The sequence below is a fragment of the Paramormyrops kingsleyae genome, chromosome 11, assembly GCF_048594095.1.
Source record: "Paramormyrops kingsleyae isolate MSU_618 chromosome 11, PKINGS_0.4, whole genome shotgun sequence".
Lineage (NCBI taxonomy): Eukaryota > Metazoa > Chordata > Actinopteri > Osteoglossiformes > Mormyridae > Paramormyrops > Paramormyrops kingsleyae.
Window position 1 is genome coordinate 4,414,661 of NC_132807.1, and position 11,182 is coordinate 4,425,842.

Consider the following 11,182-nt stretch of genomic DNA (forward strand, 5'->3'; position numbering starts at 1 on the left):
ATTCTCTCCCTCCCTCATTCCCTCCCTCCCCCTGACACAGACATGTCCCTATGTGTGATTTCCTTGCTATTTTCCGCCGCTTACCCGTTCTCCCCCGTCCCTGGCTGGATGGGGTCAGCGCGTATGGGTGACTCCAGCGGGCACAGCGCAGCGGACGAGCGTTCGCAGCCGCTCGGCGTCTATTTTTAGGGAACTGACAAAGTGAGGAAGAAGCAGCCGCTTGTCACTGCGAGGCTCCTCCCTTCATCTGACGGGCTGCGGGCGAGGCGGGCAGCCCTCAGCGCTCGCCGCCGGCCCTTTAAAAAGCCTAGCACTTTGGCTGGAGCAGTGCGCTTTAGTCTCGCTATCGGGATAACTGCTCTTTACAATTATTTGTATGTGTATATGGTTTTTGTTTTATGTGGTTAATAACAGTACGCGATTTGTTATTTAAAGTACAAGCGCTGAAGACTAGGCAGAAAACGGGACTCGGCCGTGAGTTTGCGCAGGACGCGGCTAGCTGAGGCATGACGTCATCGGCCTTAGGTGAGCAGGAGCGCTCTGAGCGTTGTCACGGTGTATCACTGTGTCAGAGGAGGATCCTGGCCAGGGCAAGATGGGCAGTAGCCCAGGGCGGCGTTTTCTGAGGGGGCGCTGCCATACTAAACACTAATACCCGATAACTATTATCGACGATGAAGCTTGCCTGGGGTCACATGGCCTTCGACCGCTACTGCATTAAGTGTGTCTTTACTGTGTTCATAGTATGTGTTCACATGTAAGTGTGTGCTTACTGTGTATTAACTGTGTTAAGTGTGTGTTTACTATGTCTTCACTGTGTTTGTGTTTTTGTTGTGTGTGTTCATATGTAAGTTTGTGTTCATTATGTGTGCATTCAGTGTGTTTATGTGTGTTCACTGTTTGTACAGTGAATACGTGTTCGTGTATGTGTATTTATTGTGTGTACATTCAGTGTTTGTTCACTGTGTGCGCTATGTGTGTGGAGATATTGGTCACAGGTGAAGAGACAAGCCACACTGCTGTGGTCGGGTAGGGCAGTGACCCTCACTGATCATTTTCCGCTGTTCCAGGGCTGATTAGCAGAATAATCTCATCCATTCAGACATGTGATCTGCAGCACAAGCACATAACTCACTAGCTAGTGTATTGCATAGTAAATATTCTCTTTCTGTTTGACTTAATAGACAATGAACCATGAATTTTAAATACCTTTCAAATAGCATGTTCCTGGATTGTCGTAGGGTTAGGAAACACCCTGTCCTACAGAGGGTCACCTGTGGGAAAACACTGAGAACATTAATAACGCAAGCTAATAGCAGTGACCTTTGGTACCTGCGGCTGAACATTTGTCAGTGAAATTACATTTCTCAGCTTCTGGGCAAGGGTTGTAACTCCACACTCAACTAAACACAAAACACCTGCTCGCAGCCTTATGGCTGAACACAAGTATCTGCTGAAAGGATGGCTTTGAGATACCGAAATGGACTGAGGTTCTGAAGTGTTTCCAGTAGACAGTTCTCATTACAGTTGTCAGTTTGGGCTCCGGCACAATAAAATAACTTTCCAGCATGATTTTTTTCAGCCGTGACTACGCAGTTTTGCTCTGCTGATCAGGTTTGCTCATTTTTTAAAAAAATGTTTTTAGGCCTTTTTGTGAAAAGTAGGCTGAGCAGTCATAAGTATAAATACAGACAAAGAGGCATAATAGAGAGAATACACAAACACCTTGATGTGGGAAGATGGCTGCCTTTTCATTTTTGCCAAACTACGGGTAATAAAATGTGTCCGTTGATAGATCACCTCGTTAAGCTTTATAGTCGTCTTTAAATGGGTTACATTACTGCCACCTGCTGTACTGGAGTGTCATGAAAAAAGAAAGCTGAACACAACGGCTTTTAAATTGTATTGAACCTAAGAGCCCCACTAAGGGGCTTTGGGTTCTTGATCTTGTAGCTGGGAGTCACAGCTGGTGGTTTGGGAGGGTGGGGTTCAAGCCTCACTATGGTTTCTTCCTGGCAAATCACTACATTATCAAGTAGAAGTGCATCCCTCCCAAACTGGCATGAATGGAAAATTACCTATATCGAAGATATTTGTTTTATTACTTTTTATGGGTTTTTATGTATTCCTCACAATTTTTGTTGACTGTTTATTGATGTTAAAAAAAAATTCTGATATGGGAACCTTGTATTTCCCAGCTGTTTCAGCCACATGATTCCCCCCTCTGTCCCATGATACAGCATTTCTTCTCTGCTGGGGGGAAATTTTCCATGGGAAAACTGTAACAATTTCCCCATGGGGGAGAATCCAGAATTCTTAGAAACTTTCCAGTTGACATGATGCCAGATTATATTGTCGCTGCTTCAGCAGCAGACAGCGACAGGCATTTTCTGTCAGTATCTGTGATGTGCCTGTAGGTAAAGCATTAATGGGGATTCCTCTAACCTCCACGTCCAAAGGACTCAGTCAAAAATAATCTCAGCCCTGGTTTATTTCAATGGGAACCAGGTCAGATCGATGGATTTACCACACAAACAGAAAGTAGAAGATGCACAAATGTGGGCTCAGGCTTCATTCTCCCTAAAAGTCCCCAGATCCCCCCGGCTTGTGTCTTTGCCCCACCCCAGGCTTCCTGACATTCTTTGCCATGGTTATAAATGATTCTGCCTCTTTTCAGAAGCCCGCCAATGACGCCATGCTGCCTGACACACTCAGTTTGCCTGCACTCCCCCACCTGCCAACACAAAAAAACAACTCAAATATGAGTTTTGTTTGCTTACTTGATGCCTTTTTATCCATCAGTACAGTTTTTCATTTCACTTGAGCAGATTAAGTACCTTTAGGAAGGGTGCCAGACCAGTATCAATCACATACTGGTGGCAAAATTGTGGAAACACTTCCAAATTTTAGAGATTGCAGAACTTTAATAGTTGCTCGAGTTACTTATTTAATCATCCAATTTATATTTGTAATATTCTTTGATTGTTTATAAACATTACCGCCAGTATACGTGTAGTCATTTTTAAAGTGTAATGCCAGAAATGCTAGGTGTTGCCACAATTTTGGCCACTAGTGTAGGTAATTTGAACAAGCCTATATCCTTAATAACTACGCTTTATTAGTCTTCATTTCATCCCAGGCTCAGAATTAGCCATTAAACTAGAGTTGTCAGCTATCTGGTTAGTAGTTGAGTCAATTATATTTTGCATCATTGTTATCTAGCCGATTCCCATCCATTTACTGTATGTGATTTGTCTCCTTTTTCTGGGTCCTGGGCAGTGCAGACATCTTCCTGTCAGAAGGCACCCAGCGCTGAGCCCTGCCAGGACATTCCAAGCCATTCCACGCCATCTGGGCTCTAAGTAGTGAGTGTGAACTGAGGATTTTTGGCTCCTCCATCGCTGTTTGCTGCTCCAGCCCTATTGTGGATCCTCGGCAGCATTTCCACTTATTTTTCAGACTCAGTTGGTTTTCACACAATTAATTCACACCTAAATAGTTTTTCCACATAGATTTTAGCACTGGAACAGCAGACATTTCCATGAAGGGGCGGGGGTAGTTTTTCACCCTCTGCTGTCATGTGCTTTTATCATTGATTGGTGATGTTTCTCTCTGCTCCAACCTGACACTGACCTACTTATAAAAGCCACCTTTTCCATCCTTACTCTTTCGTTACCTACGGCCGTCCTCCTCATGCTACGGTGTCTTGTCAGGGCAGGATTGTCAGTCACCCATTGCAAACAGGTCTAAACAGAAGTGCCAGACGAAATCTACCACCAGCTTGTTGGCCAGCAGTGATACAGAAGAGCAGAGGTGTTAGTGGAGGAGGATCACAGTGGTGACGACGGCAATGACACTATTTCAAACTGTGCGGAAGAAGGCAACATGAACCACTTCTGTACCTTACCCAGAAAATGACAGACAAACCTGAATGAACAATGATATAGTGCTGAAATAGAAGGCACTACTGAGGAGACCCGACGATCCTTTGGGGTCCAGCTGGTGTTTATGAGCAGGGAAAAAATGGAACCAAAGTAAGGAGTCTGCATTAGGGAAAGACAAAAGTGAACTACTTATATAACTCTGGAAAAAAATTAGGGACCACGGCAAAATTTTCAGTTTCACTCATTTCTCAATTTATGGATATGAACCTGTGTAAAATATACATTTTTTTGTGCAAACTCCAGCCTGGCTCTTCCCTGCTTCTCATTAATGTAGGGCTTCTTCCTTGCTTTATGGGACTTCTAGAAGCCTGTAATGATTTTTCCTAGCAGTGCACTTCACAACACTTTATGTTTCCCATTTTTTCTAAAGGTTACTTTAGGTCATCCTCCAGATAAGTTAACGGTCATCTCTGGCATTAGAAAGTCGCTTCTGCCCTTTACTTGGCTGATTTCTGGTCATTCCCAGTGTCTCCTGCTTCACCTTCACCTGTGTACTGCTGTCTTAGACATTTTGAACCTGGAAGCAACCTGCTGCTCAGCGTAGCTTCTGCCAGCAGAACCACGATTAAACCAGGATTTAAAAAAAATTTATAGAGTGGTCTCTTAATTGTTAGTCAACTTCTTTGTCATTATTGAATTTAAATGGACTGGCCTGGGACACTTTCAGTTAGGTGAACACATCTTTAGCTACTGAGAAATTGGACAACATAGAAAAAATGGTGTGGCTTTCATAGTCAGGAAGGGCACTGAAAAGACTGCAACTGGATACAATGCTGCGGCTGAGGGATATTTCCCCTCATCCCTTCAATATGACAGTTATACAGGCTCATGCCCCGATAAGTGCTGCTGACAAAGAGGAAAATTCTAAAGTTCTATGAGCAGATTCAGACTGAAATACGCAGGAAATGCAGCGAGATATGTACCTGGCGACGGGAGACCGGGATGCCATAGTAAGAAGTGAGAAGGTGAGAAACTCAGTTGGCTGGTGTAGCCTTGGACGAGCTAAGCTGGAACCAAGCAGCACTGACTAATCAGACCCTGCGAATCCAACAACCTCTTCATTGCCAATATATTCTTCAAGCAACCTAGACATCAGCAGATAGTTCACAGAAATCAAACAGAACACGTTTTCGATACCAAACTATGCAAGAGCCCAGTTCAAACAGCAAAGAATTCCGTTTGCCGAAGATTATGAACAGATAATGAACTATGTATGTGTGACCTCCAAGTGAAGCTGAAAAGGAACATGGTCATCTGACTTACCCTGAGAGTATGCCCTCTGACTTCAGAGAAAACACCAGAAACTGGTTAGAAATGTTGGGCCTACACAAGAGAGACAGAATTCAAAGAAAATCTGAGAAAAAAAACTGGTCAAAATGCAGGAGCCAACAAAATCAAAGTGGATGACAGAAAGAACAGTGGAACCTGCAAATAAGTCAAAATCAGGAAAAGATTAAAGTTCTAAATCACAAATTCCCAAAAGCATCTAGGAGAGACAAATATTACGGAATCTACAAAGTCATTGTAGCAGGAAACACATCTCAGTGTTTTTCAGGAGATTAAAATGAAGGTCCAGGCCCCGAGTAGCACACAGAAAGACATCAACAGGCAAATAACTGGACTTCTTATATTCAGCACGGGGTCTTCTGGTGTTTCTCCATCAAAAGCTCCTGCCCAGCCTAGAGCAGCTGGCTTTCGATGGCTGACTTCACATCCTGCCCTCTCTGCCATCCCTCGACCTTTCGGGGGCGACAGTGGCGTGACGGATGGGATCCCAGATTCATGCAGACTTCCCCGGTGTGTATTTTGTGACAGAGCTTCATGGGGGGCCACAGCTGTCACACAAACAACCCCCCCAACTCCCATTACCATTAGTATTAGCAGGAGTATGAGATAAAGGAAAGGCTTCCAGCCATTTCTGGGGACGTGACTGATGCCCATCTGCAAAGCAACCTGATGGCCCTTTTATTGATAAAAGATTATTGATAAATCGTCCTCAGACCTGAGATCAGTATGTGTCACCTGCAAGGAAAAGGCTGTTTAGCTTCTTTGGAACTGAAAACAAAAAAGGTTCAAAATTTAGTACAGTGTTCCTCAGTTCTGGTCCTAGAGGGCCAGAATCTCAGAGTTTGCAGATTTCCCTGCTCAAACACACCTGATTCAGCTAATTACCAGGTTTCATAGGTGTGTCTGACCAGAGAAATCTGCAAATTGTGTTGCAAAATGGCCCTCCAGCACTAGAATTGGGGAAACCTGATTTTGTGTAATTTGGAATGTTACCCAGTGATTACTGATGAAAAGGGTTAATGTCTGAAGGTGCTGTCCTTGGATAAGCAGCTCTTTACCCCCAACCTGAATTCTCCCCTGCTGCTCAATCTAAGGCTAATACTAACCTTGCGCTAATGTTAACGGCTACTTATTGGTTAGTTTAAGCTGCAAAGAGCACTGAGCACCTCTGAGATGTCTACTGTAGTATCTGAACACCTCTGGGATGTTTGCTGGGGTGTTGTGATTTTCTTTAATCATCACTTTTTAATAGGAAAATGGAAAACAAACCAGGACTACTGAAAATGACTTACTGTGATGATGCTGAGAGGTGGGAGAGTGTCAGGGCTGAGGTCCTAAATTCTTTCCTCAGGCCTTTTCTCTCCATTAACTGATGAGAAGAAAACTCTGTGACAAAGTGATCAGACACTGTAAGGCACCGAGGGGCCATGATACGGCTTTAGGGGCGTGAGGACAAACGCCCCGGTGTGGTGTGATGATGTCATCAGTTCTGTGAGGAAATGACTGGTTCTTACTGAAATAAAAATAATGACACTTTATTGATCCCAGTGAGGAAATTCTCTTCTCACCTACCCCATCTTGTTCTCCGTGACACACAAACACATATAGGTGAGAGCAAGCCTGGCAGCGAAGGGCAGCCATCTGCATCAGCGCCCGTGGAGCTGGGGGGTTAAGGGCCTTTGCTCAAGGGCCCACGAAGGTGAATATTCTGCCAAAGCTGGGCTCGAACCGGCAACCTTCCAATCACAGGCACAGAGACCCTGTTACTGGCTGGCTGTGTTTGCAAAAGGTAAACATTAGGTGGGGCACAGCTGGCTATGGACCCTTGGAATGTGTAGTGCATCTTTAACAAAGTCTCCGGCACGTGCCTGGTTAAAGAAGCCAGACTCTAGTACATCTCATGTTTTATATGAGTCATAAGAACATAAGAAATTTACAAACGAGAGGAGGCCATTCGGCCCATCAAGCTCATTTGGGGAGAACTTAACTAATAGCTCAGAGTTGTTAAAATCTTATCTAGCTCTGATTTAAAGGAACCCAGGGTTTTAGCTTCCGCTACACTAGCAGGAAGACTATTCCATACTCTAACTACATGCTGTGTAAAGAAGTGTTTTCTTAAATTCAGTTTAAAATGTTCTCCCGCTAATTTCCACCTATGGCCACGAGTTCTAGTATTTAAACTAATATTAAAGTAGCCATTTGGCTGAACAGCATCCAGACCCGTTAGAATCTTATATACCTGGATATAAGTCCCACACTACAGGGCCGAAGTCCTCAGCTGCCTTTTCTTTGAGGTCTGGGCAAGACCCCCCTCCCTCCAGCACGCGCTTCCCCAAGGCATAAACGAGTGAGATAATCGCGGCTGACGCTCTCCTGCTGAATCAGTGCGTATTGGCGCCGTTTTCCCCGTAATGAGCGGGCTCCTCTCTGTCCTGTGAAGGATTAGCCGGCCCACTTAAGTTTAACAGTTGGGGATTTGTCCCATCTGAATAAAAAGGTACCATTCTATGAGATGTCATTCCTCTTATCACAGGATTACCGTACGCTCTCCCCTGCCACGTCCCCGAGGACACGCTTTCTTCTTGTCTGAGAGATGCAACACTTGTTCCCTATTTTAACGCTGTGACAGCCCTGCCCAGAGAAGAGACTTAACTATCCATTTCTCCATTCGTCAGCAAAATGATTTAATTCCGTGGCTGACAAGGTCATCTCGGGACCGTCGATCACAGGGGGAGAATGAGGTGTGATGTGACGCGCTGCATCGCCCCCTTTCCTGACACCTTACACCTTCATCCCGTTAAAACACACACACGGCTCTCACACTCCCTGGTTGATATCTTAACTTTTTCACCTGTTTCTTTCACAACAAACAGCGAGGGCATGCGAGCAGCATCTGTCTTCCAGGCTCAGGTAATACATCCGTACATCAGGTAAGCAGAGTGCAGTGATTTGTTTGGGCTGATTTATGTGGCGAGGGCTTCTCAGCTTGGCAGGAGACGCCCGTGCTGGTGTAAGGAGCAGGCAGCCTGGCAGCGAGGGCTGAATTTGTACTGCACGGGACTGCAGACTCGCCTTCCTCGACTGCCCTCTAAAACACAGGCATCAGCTATTAATCTCCCTCATCCACAGACGCCACGTTCAGTCCGGTTTCCCATGTTTTCAGCCTGACTCCACGTGCAGAGGGGAACCTTGGCATGGAGTCGGACTCCCGGACTTATTGCAGTACCTCTTGTGGCAGCACTTGCCCTTGCATGGATGCCCCAGATGAAGCAACCTTCTGAAATTCGGCACGTTTATGTTAAATCTTGTGTCGCCGCGTCATTGAGTTAGAGGATCTTTCTGCTACTCACTTCCTGAATACAGCCAGGAAAGCGTGCAGAAGGGGGAAAAAAAAAAAGTCTTAAAACTTTAACCTTCGATGATGCTGTTTATATTTCCGACCTGTAATATTTCTTCACAGCGATCTGCATTTGAGACACGACTTAATTGGCATGGCTGTAGTTATCGTCTTTAGATAGTGACAGCCATTAGAAAATGACAGTGTTCCATAAACCGTAAATCTAACCCCACACCTGTCTGATCTGAGAGCAGCGGCAGCGTCACGGCTGGCAAGTCAGTCGATGGAGTTCAGGCCCCTCGCTCACCGAGAACAACGGACTCTGGCTTCGGCAGGAGACCCTGGGGAAAGCATTCCAGAAACCTGGAATTTCCAGTCCTGTGTCGGGGCCGCTGGCTCCCTGCTTGACTGTTTAAAGCGGATTTATCATGGGTTACCTCCACAGACTTCCCTGCCCTGCCTGGCCCAGATGGCCGGACAGAGACATCTCAGGCCGCGGCGAGATTCTTCAGCACTGGGAGTGCTCCTGGTTTCACTGTCGAACAAAGTCTCATCAGGGTCTCCAACACCCAGGGGCCACCCCCCCCCCCAGTCTGCTTTATCTTCTCCCTGCTACCTCCGGAATCATTTCCCTTCTCTGTCCCACAGTCTCGGAGACTCACATGCTTACCGTGTTCCCTGTCAGCCCGTCTCTCCCTCCTCTCATGAACTGTATTAAAAATGTGCCTGAACGCCTTCCTTGACTCCTGGTGGCCGCTGCCGGATTTGGATTCCCAGTCTCTCCCTCACCTCCATCTCTAAGTGCTGATCTATTTAAAAAGCACCTCACAGAAATCTTTCGAACGGTTTTCTATTACACAAGCAAAAAAGCTAAATATGCACCAGCTAATATTTAACTCGTGTTTAGGATACGGATGCAGAAATCCTGTTATCCTAAACAGTTAAAATCCCCAGTATTATACAAAACAGCTTCTCACCATTTCAGGAACAGAATTGGAGAGAGACTGACAGCATGGAGATTGGGGATCAGGAAACGGCACACAGCAGCCTACAGCTAATCCTAAAAGCACTTAATCACAAATCATTTCTGACATGCTCCAGAGGGGGATACTTACCGAAAACACAAATTGATTTTTATTTGAAAATTTGAAGCTGAAATGAATCTCCCTACCTCTGTCCTCCCGGCCGAATGTTTGCGAGTGCTGTTACAAACGCTACGTAGCGCACTGCCAGATTTCGAACAGCACGCAGCTGGTTTAGATTTTCCCCCTTTTTATTCAAACCCTGCCTGTCTCCCAGTACTCCTTGGCTCCGCAGCCGGGCCCATTACAGCGGGCAACGCCGGATGAACCCAGCGGGTATTTCGTCAAGCCTGACAGTCTAGGTGTGGACGCCGACCTCACTTTCTCAAGCCTGTTCTTCAGATCGTGGATGATAAAGGTCTTCCGAGGTAAATGCGATGATAAAATCACCTCAGATCTCTGCGCAGATGGAATCAGCTTAGTCTGGTAAAAACAAATCTAGTTATAAATTCTATATTCTAATTTCTAGATTTATGTGTAAATAAAGATCAAGCAGATGTCACGCCAAAAGACTCCCCTGCACCATGACCAAGCAGGCAGGATCATACCCCCCATTGGGGACATCCGTGCTAATGGTGAATTCTCTTTGTTCCCTGTGGTCCTAACCTCGGCCCCCCATTGTGTCTGAGGGCGGACTGGGGTCCAGCGCCCCTCCAGTCTGACGGACCCCCCTCACATCCCCACTGACAGAACAATGGACAGCACAGATGCGGGCACACCTAGCCATTGTGAGGAACAAAAGCATGACACTGTGACGGCCAGCCGGGCGAGACGGGGATGGTGGGGGAGCAGGATCCCGTCAGGGCAGTCAGGCCGCAAAGGATTCTGGGAAATACGAAGGATAGGGCTCGTTAATTAAGCGGCAGCATGATCGTACCTGGAGCCAACCTGAGCAAACAGGGATGCCTATGCTGGAGGGGTAGCCAAATTCTCTCACTTACAGTTCGCAGCGTTTGCTTACATGTAGGAATTAACCCCGATTTACCTGGGTGAGTCCCTAAAAGGGAGGGGCAGCACCACGTCTACGGTACCAGGCCAGGCCAGCGTGCCACACAGCTGGGCGCCAAGCCCACAGCCTGCGAGTCCAACCAGGAACTCTTGCTCTTATTTTCCTTGGGCTCCTGTCCACATCCACAGGAGATCCCCCCCCCACATCCAGGTGCCTCTGAAGACATTTCATTTCCATGAAGCATGTCCTGTGCATGGAGGGGAAGGACAGTGGCAAGTGCTCAACAAAGTACATGGGGGTGGATTTAAACCCACAGAAACACGGCTCACAGCAAAGCCCCCAACGGAAGCTGTGAACATGTAACTTTCGCAGTAAACAGAGAACGCTCTAGAGACTCAGCGGTAATGAACACGTAAGAATCCAGAGCAGTGGGTAGACACAGGCAGCACGGTACCGTAATGATGCTCCCAGCGGATTAACGACGTTACAGAGGGATCAGACCTCAAAGCATCGGGACGCCTTGCATCCGCAGCGAGCCACACGCTGCCCACTGAAGGGCGCCCCACCTCCATGCGGCTCCAAG

The 11,182-nt window shown here is 46.5% G+C and overlaps 1 protein-coding gene and 1 long non-coding RNA gene across 6 annotated transcripts in view; one reads left to right on the forward strand and one right to left on the reverse strand.

Moving 5' to 3' along the window:
- LOC111844976 (myocyte-specific enhancer factor 2A-like) overlaps positions 1–267 on the reverse strand; it is a 53,223-nt gene extending 52,956 nt beyond the window's left edge. For all 5 annotated transcript variants that reach the window (XM_023813952.2, XM_072717860.1, XM_023813956.2 and 2 more), the window contains exon 1: positions 85–267. The gene's annotated coding sequence lies outside the window, so the exon portion shown is untranslated. The remainder of the gene's footprint in view (positions 1–84) is intronic.
- LOC111844977 (uncharacterized) lies at positions 212–6,773 on the forward strand. The gene is made up of 2 exons (XR_002838516.2): positions 212–525; positions 3,280–6,773. It is a non-coding gene; the product is annotated as an uncharacterized lncRNA (long non-coding RNA).
- Positions 6,774–11,182: the final 4,409 nt, after the last annotated feature.